Consider the following 9,367-nt stretch of genomic DNA (forward strand, 5'->3'; position numbering starts at 1 on the left):
ATAGTTCTCGATGAAAAAGAGAGACTATCCAGTACTTTCTCGTACTTTGGAGTGAAGCAAGAAAGGGGAGGCTCGGGGGGAAGTTCAAACAAGACCTAGTTCTCTCTTTGCACCTCTCGTGGAGCTTCTTTTCCTCTTCACCGCCGGAGTCGACATTGACCTTGTACCAGGAGGAAAAATTCATGCATACATGCACGGTTTCGCAAGTTGTCGAAGCGCCTCACAATATGCGGATGATCTTGTCACCACACATGGAGCAAGATCGAGGGAGGCACGGTTATGAGGAGTTGGTTCTGTTGGATATTTCAATAATTTTTGAAATATTATTTTACAATGATTTTGATAAAATTATGACGGCAATGAATATCCATCAATATTTCCAACGGTCGATTTTCTAATGGTCGTATAATGGTCTCCTAATGGTCAGATTTCCAACGGACATATAGCGGCTTCTCTAACGGTTAGTTTTCTAACTGCTTACTAATGGTCTTGTAACGGTTTTGTTAACGGCTATTTTCTAATGACTATTTCCTAACGATTCTTTTTGTTTGAATATAAATTCTCAAATCAAACAAATACAAAAGGGTGTCTTAAAAATTACAAGAAAAGAATTTTCCCTTAGTTTACTTTCTCTTCTTCATTGGGTTATACACATAACGTTGTTCCTGTTCCTTCTAATATTCAATGCGGAATATAGAAGAAGGTTTGTTGTATCTTGTGAGGATAGCCGCTAGAAGCCTTACGCATCGAGTTTCGTACTCCGAGGGGCGGAATTATCCTTAAGGACAATGCTCGTACGCCTCGGACAATTGTTCTTACTTTTCTCTGTCTTTTCCAACATATTTCCTACAATTGTTATTTTTATATGTTATCTAACATTTTTTCAACAGGTTCGACATCATTCTACCAGGATATCAGATTAATGAGACACTACTATACTTGCAAGCAGTATATGAGTCTGGTTGGATCTCTCTCTCTATCTTTGTAATGCTTTGAGGTCTTGATTTGCCATTGTGCCTGTCTTGTACCAATGAATTCGAACCATTTTTTTTTTCGAACAATGTCGAGTCATCATAGTTTCGAGTAATTGTACTACACCAGACTAAGTACAATTAAAAGAGACCTCCATTGGGTTTCACGCATTAGATACCATTGAGGACATCTTTTGCATTGCAATTGGTGTTCATATAGGATCATTCATGGAGTCTCTACATGATATATTTTCAATATGACAATGGACAGAATTCTCGAAGTGACGTACACATGTTAATCGCCCCATGTTTGAAAAATAATTACATCCCTATATGTGTTTACAAGATGTTCGGAATTCGTCGTAATATAGTAGGCTCGGATGACTCAGCTCCTAAGCTGTAGCCAGAGACGACGCACAGAAGCAAGATCGCTCGTCCGACATAAGCAGGGAAGTATTATTATACTATCTCATATGCTTTTCAAAACATCTCCTGATTACAACGTTCACTGGTTTTATTCAATCTCGTTAGGTCCTCACAGTCAGCTGATTAAGCATTCAGGTATCCCCCCCAGCACTCATCGACCCTCAGCATCGAACAATCGAGCCAACCGTGAACTTCTTACATCGGACCTGGAGCAATTTTGAGAAATATTAACCGCTCTCCATTTCAAGCCAGCAAAATAATCTGCATGAAACGAACAGAACGGTGCCTACGAACCATGGATTTCGACTCAGGTACTTTGCAGCACTTACTTTTAATGTTCATTTCACACATAAAACAAGACATCCATGTTAGGTAAAGGCAGCTCTCACCAGCAATTTCATTAAGGTTACATAAACCACAGGGGATCTCACATTCTTTTCGACCAATTGCAAGACAAATTAAGCATCGCCAGGTGCCACCGTCAGGGATTAATCTATTTTCCCTTCTTCTCTTCTTGCAGATAAAAACACGTACAACCCAAGGATCAATGACAGGATCATTTGGTCAAGTAATGTACAGATTGGCCCAAGGAGACGCCAAGGTTTCGAGAGAAGACAAAGAGTCTCGTACCATCAGAGATGTTCCAAACTACATCAGTCCAGAGAGAGTTTTTCTTCCAAGCCTTTGTCTGAACTTTTGTTGTTTAACGAACCCTTTTCTTGGGGGAGAACGAGTGCACTTGAAGAAACCAAGAAACAGTCTTCTAGGTTTCTCCAACTCTTGTACAGAAGTGAAACTTGGAGCGAATGTTGTGCTGCTGTACTGACGTGGATTATTATTCCTTTCTGGCAGGCGGGAAAATTATCAAAAAAGTCCTAGACGTATTGCAACTGTGTCGGTTCAGTCCAATTTTTTTTTTCGGGCCAATTCGGTCTTAAACCATTTGCATATGTGCCAATTCAGTCATTTCTAATCAATCAACATCTTTGGACGGCACATTGAATCATCAATCAATATCAATTTGAGAAATAGGATTTTAATAAGTCAACAGCTAAGGAAAATTGATGCTCTTTAGGCCAATATCCAAATGAATATTCGATTTGTTTTGTTGAAGAGTCATATGTGTTCCTCATCCAACTTTCGAACTTCATGGACCGGAAGTAATTCTCTCAGTCCTTCCTTAGTAATGTCATGAAAATGTATTAGAACTGATTTAGTCATAGTCCTTGGATATGTACTATAGTTGAAAATGATGGGAAAGTTCGTCTGCGGTCATTTAGTTATAGTGCACTTTGGAATGAAGCTATCGAACTTCGATTTCAATAGTAAAATGTACTGAACTGTTGAAATATTTCGTTCACCGAAATATGATAAAAAAAAAACTCCAAATCTCTTATTTCGTTTTCCCCAGCAGAAGCAAACAAACCATAATTACTGAGGGAGTGACGGAGTTAGGTAGGATAAGCTTAATTGGTCTAAAACAGACTCATAGTTAAAAATCGTCTGCTGCCTCAACTATTGATATGTTGTCTTCTCCCTTTGCAATGAAGTTCATTTCCGCACATCCTGAAATTGCCATTGATTTGGCGCGCGTGGCGTGACACTAGCAAGTAAACAAGGGAAATCGAAGGCGTTGCTAGACATCGCTGTCCGTCTAGCAAGGAAAGTGCAGCCCTCGTCCGTTCCAGCGAGGGTCAATGTGACGCTCGCCCACTGTACATGAGGGCTGCGCGTCCTTCATTCGCCGACGATGGGCGGTCGGGACCCTCGCTCGGAGTAGATAAAGGGTGGCAACCCTTAACCAGGGCCAATAAGAGGTTAATTAACTAGATCTATATGAGGTCAATAACGTGTTCTTCTCTTCAAGTGGAACTGTGCCATGTTATGTTCCAGACCCAAGCAAGGACTCTGGAATTTTATATGTTCTCGTCGTTGCGAAGGGTTGACACCGATAGAGAGCTCGGCGTCATGCGATTATACAATTGACGAGTTGTAGATGACCTCGACTATCAGTAGTCGATATTACGGCGGTACAAGAGTCCGGTGTTGTCGTTAAATTATTGATAGGTTGTTGATGGCAGAGGAGCTTGTCCATGGCCATGACAATCGATGACCATTTTACATTTGTCAACCTATGACGACAACTTGTCGACGACCGACACATGGATAGGTTTTGAATAAATTTGGAAGGTAAGAACTGAAGACAGTAAAGATGTCCATTAACGGTTAGATCCAATAACGATTGAGAAGTCATAAAAGGTTTCTAGAGAAGATCGACGTGCAGTTGTGGAGGGCAATCATAGAAATCTAAAGTCATGAAAATGCAGTTAAGCCCAGTGATAATAGAAGAGTTGTAATTAGGGGTGAATAAGTCGGATAGACTGAACCGGGAACCGCCCGGACCGGTGATCCAGTTTCCGGTTCCAAAGGGCTGCGGTTCGGTTTCCGGCCATTAAAATTAGAACCGGTGGCCGGGCGGTCCAGTTCCCGATTTTAGAGGTATAGGATCGGACCGGTCGATTTTAATTATATTTTTAACTTAACCCTAATTTTCCCTTCTTTCTTTCCGAGCCCTCTTCTTCCCCTAGCCTCTCTCAGACTCTCAAACGTTGGATTGATTCATTAGCTGGTTCTTGTTAATCTCCTAATGTGATCCTTTCTTTTCTCTTTTTATAAGTGATGCGCCATTTCCATCCATGATAGAAGTGCAAAAAAGGGCTCATTTCTCGTTGTTATGGGTTGTTGCTGCATTTGTGTTCTCAATCGTGCTCGGTGAGCGCTTTCCTTTTGCATTTGATCGGTTGAGCGCAAATGAGCAGCCGATTGAGCCTCACTATTTGCGTTGGCAATCCCCCAGGGGACTTTGCTTTTTGATTGTTGTTATCTTTCATATATGACCGTCTTGATTTTTTGTCGTTTTGTCTTGGAATATCATGAGATAAAAATAAATTACTGATTCCATTGGTCCGCCTGTGAACCAAATCGGACCGGTCAGTTCGGTCTGGTTTGGTCCCCAGTTTCGAAATTGGGAACTGGGACCACTGGTCCAATCCCCGAATCTTAAAGGGAACGGATCGGATTGGGAGCTGCTCACCCCTAATTATAAGCGCTTATAGATAAGGTAAGCATGTGCAAATCATGGAATGTGATGAAGAAGCCTAAAATCATGGACATGCAATTGTACCCTTGAATTTGAATATCAACCGCCCAGGAGCGGTTATATTTTGCAACAAGCTATATAAGCCGTGTTGAATGTTGTACGAACAAAGTCCCACAAACATCAACACAAGTATGTATCTTTCGGTTTATCAAATTATCTTTCTAGTTCCTGCATTTACTTTCTTCTAGAGTAGTTACGTTTCTTGTTCTTGGTTAAGCATTTCACTTCCCGTCCGACTTGCCACATAACACGATTCAAACGAAAATCAAGACATCAACCTCCGGCGAATGGTATTTCATCGGAGCCATCCTCAGCGAAACCGGTAGCCTTCTCCTTTCTACTTATTCAAGGAGAGCTCTTGCTACCAATGATACCTTAGAGCAACATGCCGCTCTTGTAGGCATTATGGCTTTTATTGAATAGGATGAAAAATCTCTGTGGGGAGCGCCATGAAATCCGTCGGATCTGTCCTTGAGAGAAATGACAAGCTTCCTCAGTTTTGATATAATCGTGGCAAACTGAACAAGGATGAGAGGAAACAAAGCGGTACACTTTTCCTTATGTCCCTGAGATGCACACTCGTTGAGACTTCGATGTGATTGGGGCAATCAGGCAATGGAATCAAACAACCGACCAAGATGGTCGTAAATGTCAACTTTCTATCTCGGAAAACATTTCCTCCGATGAGATATATGTGTGAGTTATGTTAGAGAAGTCTCACATCGGAGAATTAGTGTGGTATTGAGCAGTTAAGATATCGTAGTTGGCCCATAAATCATTGGCTTAAGCTTTTGAGAGAATGTGTGTCCAATTAGATATGTTAACGGACTTGGATTTGCACTCCCTCTTGGCGATATTTCCGAGCGAAGGTATCGAACTTCTGCTGCTCTCCCAACATCCTTTTTGCACATTGTTGCTGTCCTATTTAATAACGATCGGCGGAAAAAAGTAAGCAACGGGTCCTAAACCTTTTAGTTGGTTCAATCAAGTCCTATCCTTTACCAAAAAGTGTGGTTGAATCCAAAATATTTAAATTGGTTCGATTAAAATCTCCTATCCTTGTCGAAAAATGCACAGCCCTCGGATTGTATTGAAAGGTGCAACTTATACATACCATATGAGCACTTCTCGAGTGACGCATTGACAATTTTGGGCGGTTCGTCGGAAGAACTTGGTCGCACTTTTTGAAAATGATTTATGACGTAATTGAACCAATGGAAAAGTTCAAAACTTGATTGCATCATACATCCAAGATTCGGGATTCTTGTGTGAACTTCCACATCCTTTGGTATGCAGCTTAGATTGGGTTGTCAGTACCATTCCTTTACCCTTGCTATTCTTTGTTATCTTGCATGCCTAGGGCACTAAGTTGGTCAAAATTGACCGGATGAACCGAATTGACACAAATAAAAAAAGTTTAGAACCTAATTAAAAAAAAGATTTCTTTTGGTAATTTTCCCATAGTCTTTGTTACCTTCAACTGTCTAGGGCGCTAAAACCTAGACTGCAACTTCAACTTGAAGGAACATTCTTGTGACACTGCAAACACTCATACACAAACAATTTCCTAGGTAGTTATTTCCAATAACCTAGAGTTAAAGCCCTTGAAGTTTCTCTTTCTTTGCTCTAGGATAAGATTGTGGAGCATCCAATGTTATTTGGCTTCTATTTAGGTAGAAAGCCGCCAGCCCTCAACTACATATACTCCTCTTTATTGCTTCAAGTTTCCTCCTTCTCTCTTCCCCATCTCTAGGTTTGCCATATTGGCCAAGAAAGCGCATCATATCAAGAAGAACTAAGCGTGTATCCAACTCCAAGGGCACTCGACCTTGCCTGAACTCTCTCCCTCAAAGCTCCTTTGCCTTGTTCTCTTTGCCGTCGTAGTTTCTACTTCCTTACCTGAGATTGATACCTCAGAAAATGTCTGCTCGAAGAACCGAAAAAGTTCTTCCTAGGACTTGAAATCTTGCAAATCCACGAGTTATCGAAATGCAGAGTTGTTTTCGGAGAAGATTGGTTTTATGCTTTTATCAAATCGGGTTTCAGACATTACATAAATCACCATGCACATGTTGCCGTCCTTTTGCACTTCCGCTTTCAACCAAAGCCACCGGAGGTACTCTGGGTTGAACTGTGGGAAATTTACATTTTCTGCTGTCTTCGTTTCCTTTTCATCTTGATATTTTTCAGCTGGCTTGATTAGATGCAAGAGAAAATGCCGAACCAAAATTACTATGGATTGCACTATAAACGGCGTCTTCATCTGCATCGCCTTTTGTTTTTGCTTTGCTAAGTGTCTTTTAGATTTTTATTTGGTAAGTATTTAGTAGAATTTTTTATGAAAACGAGAGATTATCTAGGGATTATTTTCCCTTGCTTTCAAGTGAACAAGAAAAGAGAAGCTTGAGGGGGATTGTTCAAAACAAGGTCTAGTTCTCTTCTTCCACCTTAATCCATGGTTGGTGTCTCTTGAAGCTTCTTTTCTGCTTTCACCATCTGAGACGACATTAGCCTTGCACCAGGAGGAAATCCATGTATACATATACAACGGTGTCGTGGGTTGTCAAAGCATCTCGTGATGTTCGGATAATCCTATTACCATGCACGGAGTAAGATCGCGGGAGGCACAGTTGTGAGTTGGTTCGATATCTTTCTACCAGGATTTTAGATCGACGAGTCGTTAATGTACTTTCAAGCTATCTATGAGTCGGCTCAGATTGCGGTCTTTCTCTCTCCCTATTCATTCTTTGGTGCTAAATCCTGTCAGTGTCAAGTGAACTGTGAGTTAAGCTGATAGGCCTTCGCCTCCGGCCCATTTTTGTAATGCCTTGAGGTCTTGGTTTGCCATGGTGCCTGTCTTGTACATATGAATTTGAGGCATTCTTTTTCTCCGAACAACGTCGAGTCATTATTGTTAGAGTGGTTAAACTAGACCAGATTTAGTACAATTCAAAAACTACTAGGACCGCCGTTGTGTTTCGCACATTAGATACAATTTGAACACACATTTGACATATTTTGCACGTGATTGTTTTGCGTATCAGATCATGCGTAGTCTTTATACCAGTGACACCATGTGCGAGAGGTAAATAGAGGTAAATTCATCCCTATGATGTTTGTAGTCCATCCTAATAGGGTAAAAATAACACAACTCGTAAGCTGTAGCCAGCCATGATGCACAGAACAAAGATTGCCCCATCCGAGATAAGCAGGCAAGTAGTCCTGATACTGTTTCATTTGATTTTTTAAACATCTCATGACTGAAATGTTTTACTGATTTCATTCGATCTCGTTAGGTTCTCTGGTCGGCTGATTAAGCATTCAGGTTACCCCAGAAGTCATCGATGCACCGGCTCCAAGGATCGAGCAAATCATGAACTTCCTAACTTGGACTTCGAGCACTGCTCTCCATTCCAACCCTGCAAAATAATCTGCAATTGAAACAAAATGCACCGCACCAACGACCCTGCGGATCCCGACTCAGGTAGTGTGCGGCAGTTGCTTTGATTTTCATGCTGTACGTAAAAAATACATGTACGTTAAGCAAAGGCAGCTCTCACCAGCAATGTTATTAAGGTTACATAAACTACAGGGAATCTCACGTTCTTTTCGTCTAATCGCAAGACAATTAAGCACCATCTGGTGTTGACGTATATATCTGCTACTGTCGTCGACCAATCTATTTTCCCTTCTCGCAGATAAAACATGTACTACCCGAGGAGCATCGACAGGATCGTTTGGTCAAGAAAGGTACAGATTGGCCGAAAGAGAAGCCAAGGTTTCAAGAGTGGACATAATGTCTAATACCATGAGAGATCTTCCAAACTACATCAGTCCAGAGAGAGTTTTCTTCAAGCCTTTGTCTTCTCTTTTATTTGTTTAAAGAACCCTTTTCTTTGGGGGTGAACAAGTGCACTTGAAGAAACCAAGAAACATGTCTTACTAGGTTTTTTCTACTCTTGTACAGAAGTACGACATTGGATCGAATTCGCTGTGCTGCCGTAGATTCTTAGTTCCTCTGTGGCTAATTAATTAGACCTCACTAAAATTTCTTGAATTTACTTAATTAATGTTCTCCTTTGTTTTTCCATAATTAAGTCCACATCACTAAAATAAAGTAGAAAATTAAGTTTTAGGAACTGAGAAGCTGTTTCTTTCCTTTATCATACCCCCACCATATAAGTTCTCAATAATTCAGGCCAGCACCATATAAAGTTTAGTTTTTGTTGTAGAGTATATGTGTTCTTCACCCAACTTTCAAATCTCATGGATAGAAAGTGATTCTCAAAATCCTTTGTAATTTCGTGATATTATCTATAAATAAGAATTTTTGTTTCCAGAGGTAACTCTACCTATGTGTAGCCTGGTCTTAACTATAAGTAAAGTTGAAAATGATCGTAAATTTTGCCGATGGTCATTGAACAATAGCGCACTTTGCAATCGAGCTATCAAACTTTGATTTCAACAATCAAATGCATTAATCTTTTACATTTTATTTTTGTTTGCGGTTGATCAACTTCTACCAAAATCTGATTAAGTCTTCGGAGCATATCTTAATTTGAGTATTCATGTGCATACAAGACGTTGATGTGGCACGCATAGCACAACATTAGTAAATGATTCAAAACATTATTGCTAGACCTCGCTCTCCATCTAGTATGGCCACACGACCTTCTCGATCAAGCTAATGCGGTGCTCAATTAATATCACATTATGACCGTGTCATCTTCGGTTTTACAAAAAATGTAATGTTGGTTTTCTTTTCTTTACAAAAAAGAATTTGCCGAAAATTTGATCGAGTGCATCAATC

At 40.4% G+C, this 9,367-nt stretch overlaps 1 long non-coding RNA gene across 1 annotated transcript; it reads left to right on the forward strand.

The window, feature by feature from the left end:
* Positions 1 to 160: 160 nt before the first annotated feature.
* Positions 161 to 2,272, forward strand: LOC125315077. The gene is made up of 3 exons (XR_007198452.1): positions 161 to 290; positions 891 to 1,708; positions 1,918 to 2,272. It is a non-coding gene; the product is annotated as an uncharacterized LOC125315077 (long non-coding RNA).
* Positions 2,273 to 9,367: the final 7,095 nt, after the last annotated feature.

Source organism: Rhodamnia argentea, chromosome 5, assembly GCF_020921035.1.
Source record: "Rhodamnia argentea isolate NSW1041297 chromosome 5, ASM2092103v1, whole genome shotgun sequence".
In the NCBI taxonomy this organism is placed as follows: domain Eukaryota; kingdom Viridiplantae; phylum Streptophyta; class Magnoliopsida; order Myrtales; family Myrtaceae; genus Rhodamnia; species Rhodamnia argentea.